The sequence below is a fragment of the Kogia breviceps genome, chromosome 8, assembly GCF_026419965.1.
Source record: "Kogia breviceps isolate mKogBre1 chromosome 8, mKogBre1 haplotype 1, whole genome shotgun sequence".
In the NCBI taxonomy this organism is placed as follows: domain Eukaryota; kingdom Metazoa; phylum Chordata; class Mammalia; order Artiodactyla; family Physeteridae; genus Kogia; species Kogia breviceps.
In genome coordinates this window covers 50,285,423-50,292,864 of record NC_081317.1, presented here as the reverse complement: position 1 = coordinate 50,292,864, position 7,442 = coordinate 50,285,423, and the positions used below count along the sequence as shown (strand labels likewise).

Below are 7,442 nucleotides of genomic sequence, written 5' to 3'. Positions count from 1 at the left end.
TTTCTAATTTCCAAAGTGCATATAATGGGTTAAAATACTTTACAATATAATAAAAAATTATGAAAACAGTGGATGAAGACACTTCTTAGCTTATTGATTAGGAAGTTGAATTCCAGTTCAGGTAAGTGAGGTGTCCAAGAAAAACTAGTGAGTAGCAGAACCAGGACTAATACCAGGGAGGAACTATATTCTTGTGGAAGGCAGATAAGCATTGATGACACACCTAAATTCTTAAAATGGGTCCACCATCTTCCAGCTGCATCACCTAGGGAAGTCTTTTGCTCTCTTGGAGCCTCAGTTTCCTCATTTATAAAATGGGGATAACTGGTTGGATTGTGACTTCCACAGGCTTTTCACATGATAGCACATGTTAAGTACGTAGCACAACAAAACAGAGGAGGACTGAAGCCTCGCCAGCTTTCCTCTCCTGGCTGCCAGCTGCCCGTATCAGGCCTGAGCTCCAGCCAGTCACCCGCCTCTTTGCGTCACTAGTGTCATGGCTCTCAGCAATGCCAATGTGCAGAAGCAGATTAAGCACACAAAGGCTTTTATTGAACAAGAAGCCAATGAGGAAGCAGAAGAAATAGATGTGAAGGCAGAGGAAGAGTTCAACATTGAGAAAGGTTGTCTTGTGCAAACCCAAAGACTGAAAACTATGGAATACTATGAGAAGAAAGAAAAGGAGATTGAGCAACAGAAGAAAATTCAGGTGTCCAATTTGATAAATCAAATGAGGCTTGAAGTTCTCAGAGAGAGAGATGGATGATCTTATCCCAGACCTACTAAATGAAGCAAAACATAGACTCAGCAAAAGGGTAAAAGATACAACCAGGTACCAAGTACTGCTGGATGGAATTGTCCTCCAGGGTTTGTACCAGTTATTGGAGCCCGGAATGACTATTCATTGCAGGAAATAAGATTTCCCCCTGGTGAAGCCTGCAGTGCAAATCCCTATGTACAAAATTGCCACGGAAAGAGATGTTGATGTCCAGATTGATCAGGAGGCCTACCTGCCTGAGGAAATAGCTGGCGAGGTTGAGGTCTGTAATGGGGATTGCAAAATCAAGGTTTCCAATACTCTCAAAAGCTGGCTGGATCTCATAGCCTAGTAGATGATGCCAGAAGCGTGGGGAGACTTGTTTGGTGCAAACGCCAACAAGAAGTTTTTGGACTATGTCTGCGGGAGGTGGTGTCCATCCACTGCTGTGACGTGGACACTTCTGACATTTGAAGAAACAAGATGACCTGTATAGCTTCCTCCTTGCTGTTCTCATATTCTGTATTTATCAGTGGATACCCTTTATTAGCTAATGCCCCTGGCTGATTGGTAGCAATGGGAGAGCTTCACTTAACATGATCAGGAAACCTTCCTCTAGCTTATCTGACAGTAACACAACTTCCCGCTTGTTCTGTAGCACGAAAGTGAGGGGTCAAATTGTGGGTGCATGAATGTCCCCGAGTCTCCTGTTCTCCTCTGGTCCAGCGTCCAGCCTACAGAGGGGCGGTGTGTGGTGGGCTCTAGGGTCAGGCCACCGCGCTTTGGACTTCAAGTTCATGTGGGACCGCATTCCTTCCAGCAGTAGCAGCTTCTCTGTTAGCTGTTTGGGCCTAGAAGTGTTTGTTTGTAATATGATTTAAGATCTAAGCCATGAATATGCTCTATTTATTAAAACGAGATGCATATGTGGAAAAAAATGTATGTAACACAGATACTGTCACATAATGGGTAATCAGTAAATGTTATTTCCCTTCCTTGCCAGTTGCTCTGTTACCTGGTGCAGAGCCTTACCAGTGTACTAGCCAGCATCTTCTCTTGAGTTACTATAGTATATTATGTTTTATTACACTTATATACAATGCCGTGTGTTGTTCACATGTTGAAGTCCTAACTGCTAGTATCTCAAAACATGACTATATTTGGAGACAGGGCCTTTGAAGAGGTAGTTAAGTTAAAATGAGGTGTTTAGGGTGGGCCTTAATCCAGTCTGACTGGTGTCTCTGTAAGACAGCAACATTTGGATACATGGAGAGACACCAAGGATGCATGTGCTCAGAAGAAAGACACTGTAAGGAAACAGTGAGATGGTGGCCACCTGCAAGCCAAGGAGAGAGGCCTCAAGAGAAACCCCAACCTGATGACCCTTTGATCTTGGACTTCCAGCCTCCAGAACTGTGAAAAAATAAATTTCTATTGTTTAAGCCATACAATTTGTGATATTTTGTTACGGCAGCCCTAGCAGAGTAACACACCTTCCATCTTTAAATAGAAGCTAAGCTGCTTGAGGGAAAACTGTATTGCACTTATTTGTAATCAGAGCAGATAATCAACAATTTCTTGATGAATACTATGATTTTTATTAAGGATAGATTTTTATTAAGGGTATGATTTTTATTTGTTTTATATGTCTTTGATGTCTCCTGTGGAGGCCCAGATATTGAGGTTACTGACAACTATAACGTGATGATGAGGATTATATATGATCTTTTTTTTTCTCTTGCAAATAGCGATGAGAATTGTCCATTTTATGAAGTTATAGGAGTAAATGCAATTAAAGCTGAAAAGATTACTCCTGGTTGCCTGTCTAGACTTAGGAAGAGAGAATTAAATCTTCAAATGTAATTTCTGAAATTAGGATTAATGACCAGTATGCTGGTCATGACCTCATGACCTCATGTTGTTTGAGACTAAATGTGAGGGCTTCTCACTACCTTTGTATTAATGAATATGACTGAGTTATTGTAAATATAGTTAGGATATAACATTAACTTGTCTGTGTTGGAAGTTTGCCTTGTATTTTGCAGAGGATCAAAAACAGGTAATCATAAAAGAGAAAGTCGAAGGGTTTTTTACTGAGTTTTAAAAATTACATTTGATTCTCATTTTCTGGGTATGGAAAATATGGGAGAAAATGAATTATCTTAATTATTTTATGGAAGGGACATCAAGAGATGAAAAAATTTTGCAGGGTTTTCAATGTTTGCTAAGTCTGAGAGCTCAAAGGAGAATTTAGTGATAAATGAGAAATCCTCTGAAGGAGGATAGCAAGTTTAGTTTAGTAAGATAGCAAGTTTATTACTGAGAAAAATGCAGAAAATAGTTTTTAAGGAAGTGGAGGGGGTTACTTGTTTTTGAGCCAACGTGGTCTTTGTTCCCTCAGCACATACATGTATACACACATGCATACACAGAAGGAATAGTTTTCTAATGTCTTGTCATTATCATAATCTGCTGAATAATCTTTGGATGTTAATTAAAACCTCAGGCCCTCATTCACACATCTACAGATAAAAGGCATTAGAATACATAATCTAGAAAAACTCTAACATACGTTTCAATTCTAGCATTCTATCACTCCTTTGTATCTGGAGGTATGGGAAAAAGGGAGAGGATGAAAGTGATGTCACTTAAGGAGGCTACTGTTTATACTGGTTCTGCTAGTCTCCTAAAGACAGTCTCTGCCACGGGTCATTGACTAGCTTTTGAGGTCAAACACCAAGCCTTATGCTTCAAGATGACAGGGTGCTATTCACTGCTGAATCTCCAGAACTAGAAGAATACCTGCAACATAGAAGACAGTCAAAATACTTGTTGGAAGAAGGATTAATGTTTCCAATGCCATTTTGAATCTGTGTGATCTGTTATAGGGTTAACCTACCCATATTTTTCAGGGTCATGTTGACGTATGTCTACTCAATTATTAGACATATGATTAGAGGACTAGAGAATTAGAGAAACGTAATCACATGTCATTGCTAAACTAAACAAAATGATCTGAAACAGCAGCAAAATTTTAAAGAATGTTTTGTTTTTTCTTCTCACATAGAAAACCAATAAACTTAGTTTTATCCTTCTTTTCCATCCCTTCCTTTTTTGTTTTTTGTTCTTATTTATTTTTTATCATAATATACTGTAATTAGGAGCAAGATGTATTTTCTGAATGTAAACTCCAGAATGAGTTTACATGAGGGTAGGGGCACTGTTTGCCTCTTTTTTTTTTTTTTTTTTTTTTTTTTTTCGGTACGTGGGCCTCTCACTGTTGTGGCCTCTCCCGTCGCAGAGCACAGGCTCTGGACGCGCAGGCTCAGCGGCCGTGGCTCACGGGCCCAGCTGCTCCGCGGCATGTGGGATCTTCCCGGACCGGGGCACGAACCCATGTCCCCTGCATCGGCAGGCGGACTCTCAACCACTGCGCCATCAGGGAAGCCCCTGTTTGCCTCTTTTTTTGTGGACCTAGCAATGCAGACTCACAACAGTATTTATTTATTTACATTTTATTATTTTTTTAGGACAGGGCTGCAGAAAGCTCCCTGGGGCAGCTCCACTACCTGTGAACGCGGAGCTCACGGTGGGCTGTGAGTCGAGGCACTGAGAGTGTGAGGTGAGGAGAGGGCACTGAGGTGGGGGCTGGGGTCATGGTCAGGATGGAAGCTGTGGGTCAGAGAGATTTGGCTAAGCAGTGTCCCTTTGAAGGCCTGAATGAAGCTTCAGGGAGGAGTCCTGTCCTGGAGTGGCATCTCTCCTGGCCTCTATCACCTCCTGGCTCTGTGATCTTGAGCAAGTTTCATGGCCTCAGTTCCTTCACCTTGGCCTCAACTGCGAATCTTTAAAAATGCTGATGCCTGGGCCCCACCCAGAGGGTCTAATGTAACTGCCCTGGGATGTGCATGGGCATTGAGAACCCTGAAAGGTCCCCAGAGGGTGCTACTGTGCAGCCAGGGCTGGGCACAAAAGTATTTGTTAAATGAATGAATAAATGTTGAAATTTATAACCATAGTAAATGGTTATAAAAGTCATGATATTTAGCTCAGTATTCATTAGTAGTGGGGAAAGGTAGCCTGGCAAGAAGGGAGGGAGGCATGCATGTATGTATTCATATATGTATGTATTTATATTTATAAAACATCAAGAGAAATATACTGATACTTCTGTTTTGACGAAACGAAAGCTCTGTGTGTCTGATAATTTTCTTGGTCAATTTCAAGGGAAGATTCTATGAGTGAGAAAAGACAAAATTAAAAATGTTGAAACTTCTAGCCGTTATTTTGAAAAGGCTTTTTGATTTAAAAAGAGAGAATATTCTAAATATTAGCCATATGGCAAGAAAGAATTAAAGACAACAAAATTGTCTTGTAGTATGGTTTGCCTCAGACACTTGTCTTCTAGCAGGTAGCTTGGCATTGTCCTTCTCTCCTAGTTCATTATCGCCACATTTCTCTGGATGCCAGAGTTTGGTGCACACTTTCTGTGACTTAGGAGCCTGATGTCGCTGAAAAGCGATGTAGGAACAATCATCAGAATGGGAATCAGCCCAGCATTCTGACTCAGTAGGAATAAAGAGGAAATCAGCTGCCTAATGAAGCTCCTTCTCTGCCCCCTGCCCTTGTGAAAAATAGCAGCTACAGTATTTCATTATGAATCTGTGTGCTTTGCTTCTCACCATTCCTTGGTCTGAGAATCAAAAGCCATTTCTGTCATATCTCACCCTTGGAGTTCTCATCGTCACTCATGCCTTCAACTATCACTTCTATGCAGATATCTCCCTAAATCTGTATTGCAAGTCCCATCTCCCTCAGCCCTTGCTACAATCCTGCCTCCCAATGAAGCAAGTTTTATTTCTTAATTTTGCCTATTTTGACCTTATAGTTGCATGTTTGAAAAGAGTCAGAATTGCAAACAATATTTTATTCGGCTTTTTTTCCTCAAAAATCAAATCCTTAAACCTTATGGACTGGACTTTTATATTTTACCTCTTAACAGATACACTGCAGGGACTGAGAAACTTTTAGGAGTAGGGAATGTCAGAGCCATTTGCTGGCTTTCTTTTTTATTTCCTGAATAAAAGCACTGAGTAAGTGTGAAGTGTATATCACTTTAATGTTGAGACTGCAGAGTAAAATTTAAGAGATTTATTCTCCCTCGAATTTGACTCTGAAAATAACTTGTACTAACATCAGGAACTTTGCATCCTCATCTTTGTAATTGCATGGTTCCCCCAGTCAAATTTAAGACATAGAAGTGATTGCAATAGAAAAAAAAATATTTAAAGAATGCAAAAGAGTATCTCTGTATTAATACATTTAAAGTTTATATTCAAAGAGCATGTTTTTGATTAAGTATGTCCAGGCACTATTTATATATCTCAGAAAATCTTAAAAATTTATATATGTCTCTGAAATTCTTAAGTTTTATAAACTACAACTTAGTCATTCTAGTCTTATATCAACACTTACTGAGATATCTCCATGACTTACCCAAATCCCAGATTTGAAATAAAATTTCATCTATCCATCTATGATATATAAACTTAAAATGATGCATGATCCATGGTGCTGGAACTTTACTCGTGCAGGGAATATCTTTTTTCTGAACAGGACTTACTCATTTACAGGGTGCTTATCCCCACCACACCTATTAATCCTCCATTAGCCTCATAGTAATACTGACAAGGGAGGGCCATGAATTTGTTTTTCTAGCCTTAAATATTCTAGAAGTGCATTTCCTCTCCTATAGCCATATAAAGGAGATCATCTCCATCACCATCTCTGTACCATAAGCATTCAGATTCTGGATTTGCCGTTGTCTAATTGCATGGTTCCTTTCTACTTCACTATGGTTGATCACATATTCTATTTCTTTATACAATATGTCACTCTGGCATCTCTCCGTGAGGTATTTGCATTGCATCTATGTAGCATGAGTACCTCTTGCCATGTAGTTTGACCCTTATAACCACCAGAAGCTTATAAAACTTGCCTATGGTTTAGCTTACAGACTTTACCCATCAAATATATATTTTTAAAGTATTATATTTTGAAACAAAAATCATTAAAATGTATTAAAATTGATTTTAGAATAGTTTCATGAAGATGTTTGACAAGAGTGTTTGGCAGTCTATCCAGTGAGAGACCAAAGTGAAGACTTCCTCTACATTGCTTTCTTTGGAACCTTAGATTTTCTCTCTTGTGCTATATTTAGATGTGTGGCATGTTTAATTTTCTGCTTCTGTGCCTCACTGTGCTTCTGGTGCTTATTGTAATCCAGCTAGTGTGTCAGGCCAAGGTGTGAAGAAAACTTTAAGTTCTTACCTGAGTAAGCCAACTTACAGCAGCATGGAGACCTCCTGTGCTGGGTCCCGCTCATCCTTCTTTTCACTCATGCATTTCTGACATTGCAAACAGAAGTCAACAAATTTTTTTCTCAATAAAGTAGTTCCAAAAACTTAAAGTGTTTTGCTAATTCAGCAAGAGTTGAGATGGTAGTGACATAACTAGATTAATCAGATGGTAACAACTGACAGTTAACTTTAAATATATTCAGTACAGTTCCATTCAAGGCAGGTCAATTCTGTTCAACTCATTTCAGACACATCTATTGAACACCTATATAGCCAAATACTGTATTAGGTTCTGAGTACACAGGGATAAATGAAATACACTCACT

General features: G+C 39.5%; 1 pseudogene; it reads left to right on the top strand.

Moving 5' to 3' along the window:
• Nucleotides 1-496: 496 nt before the first annotated feature.
• Nucleotides 497-1,104, top strand: LOC131761182 (V-type proton ATPase subunit E 1 pseudogene; annotated as a pseudogene).
• Nucleotides 1,105-7,442: the final 6,338 nt, after the last annotated feature.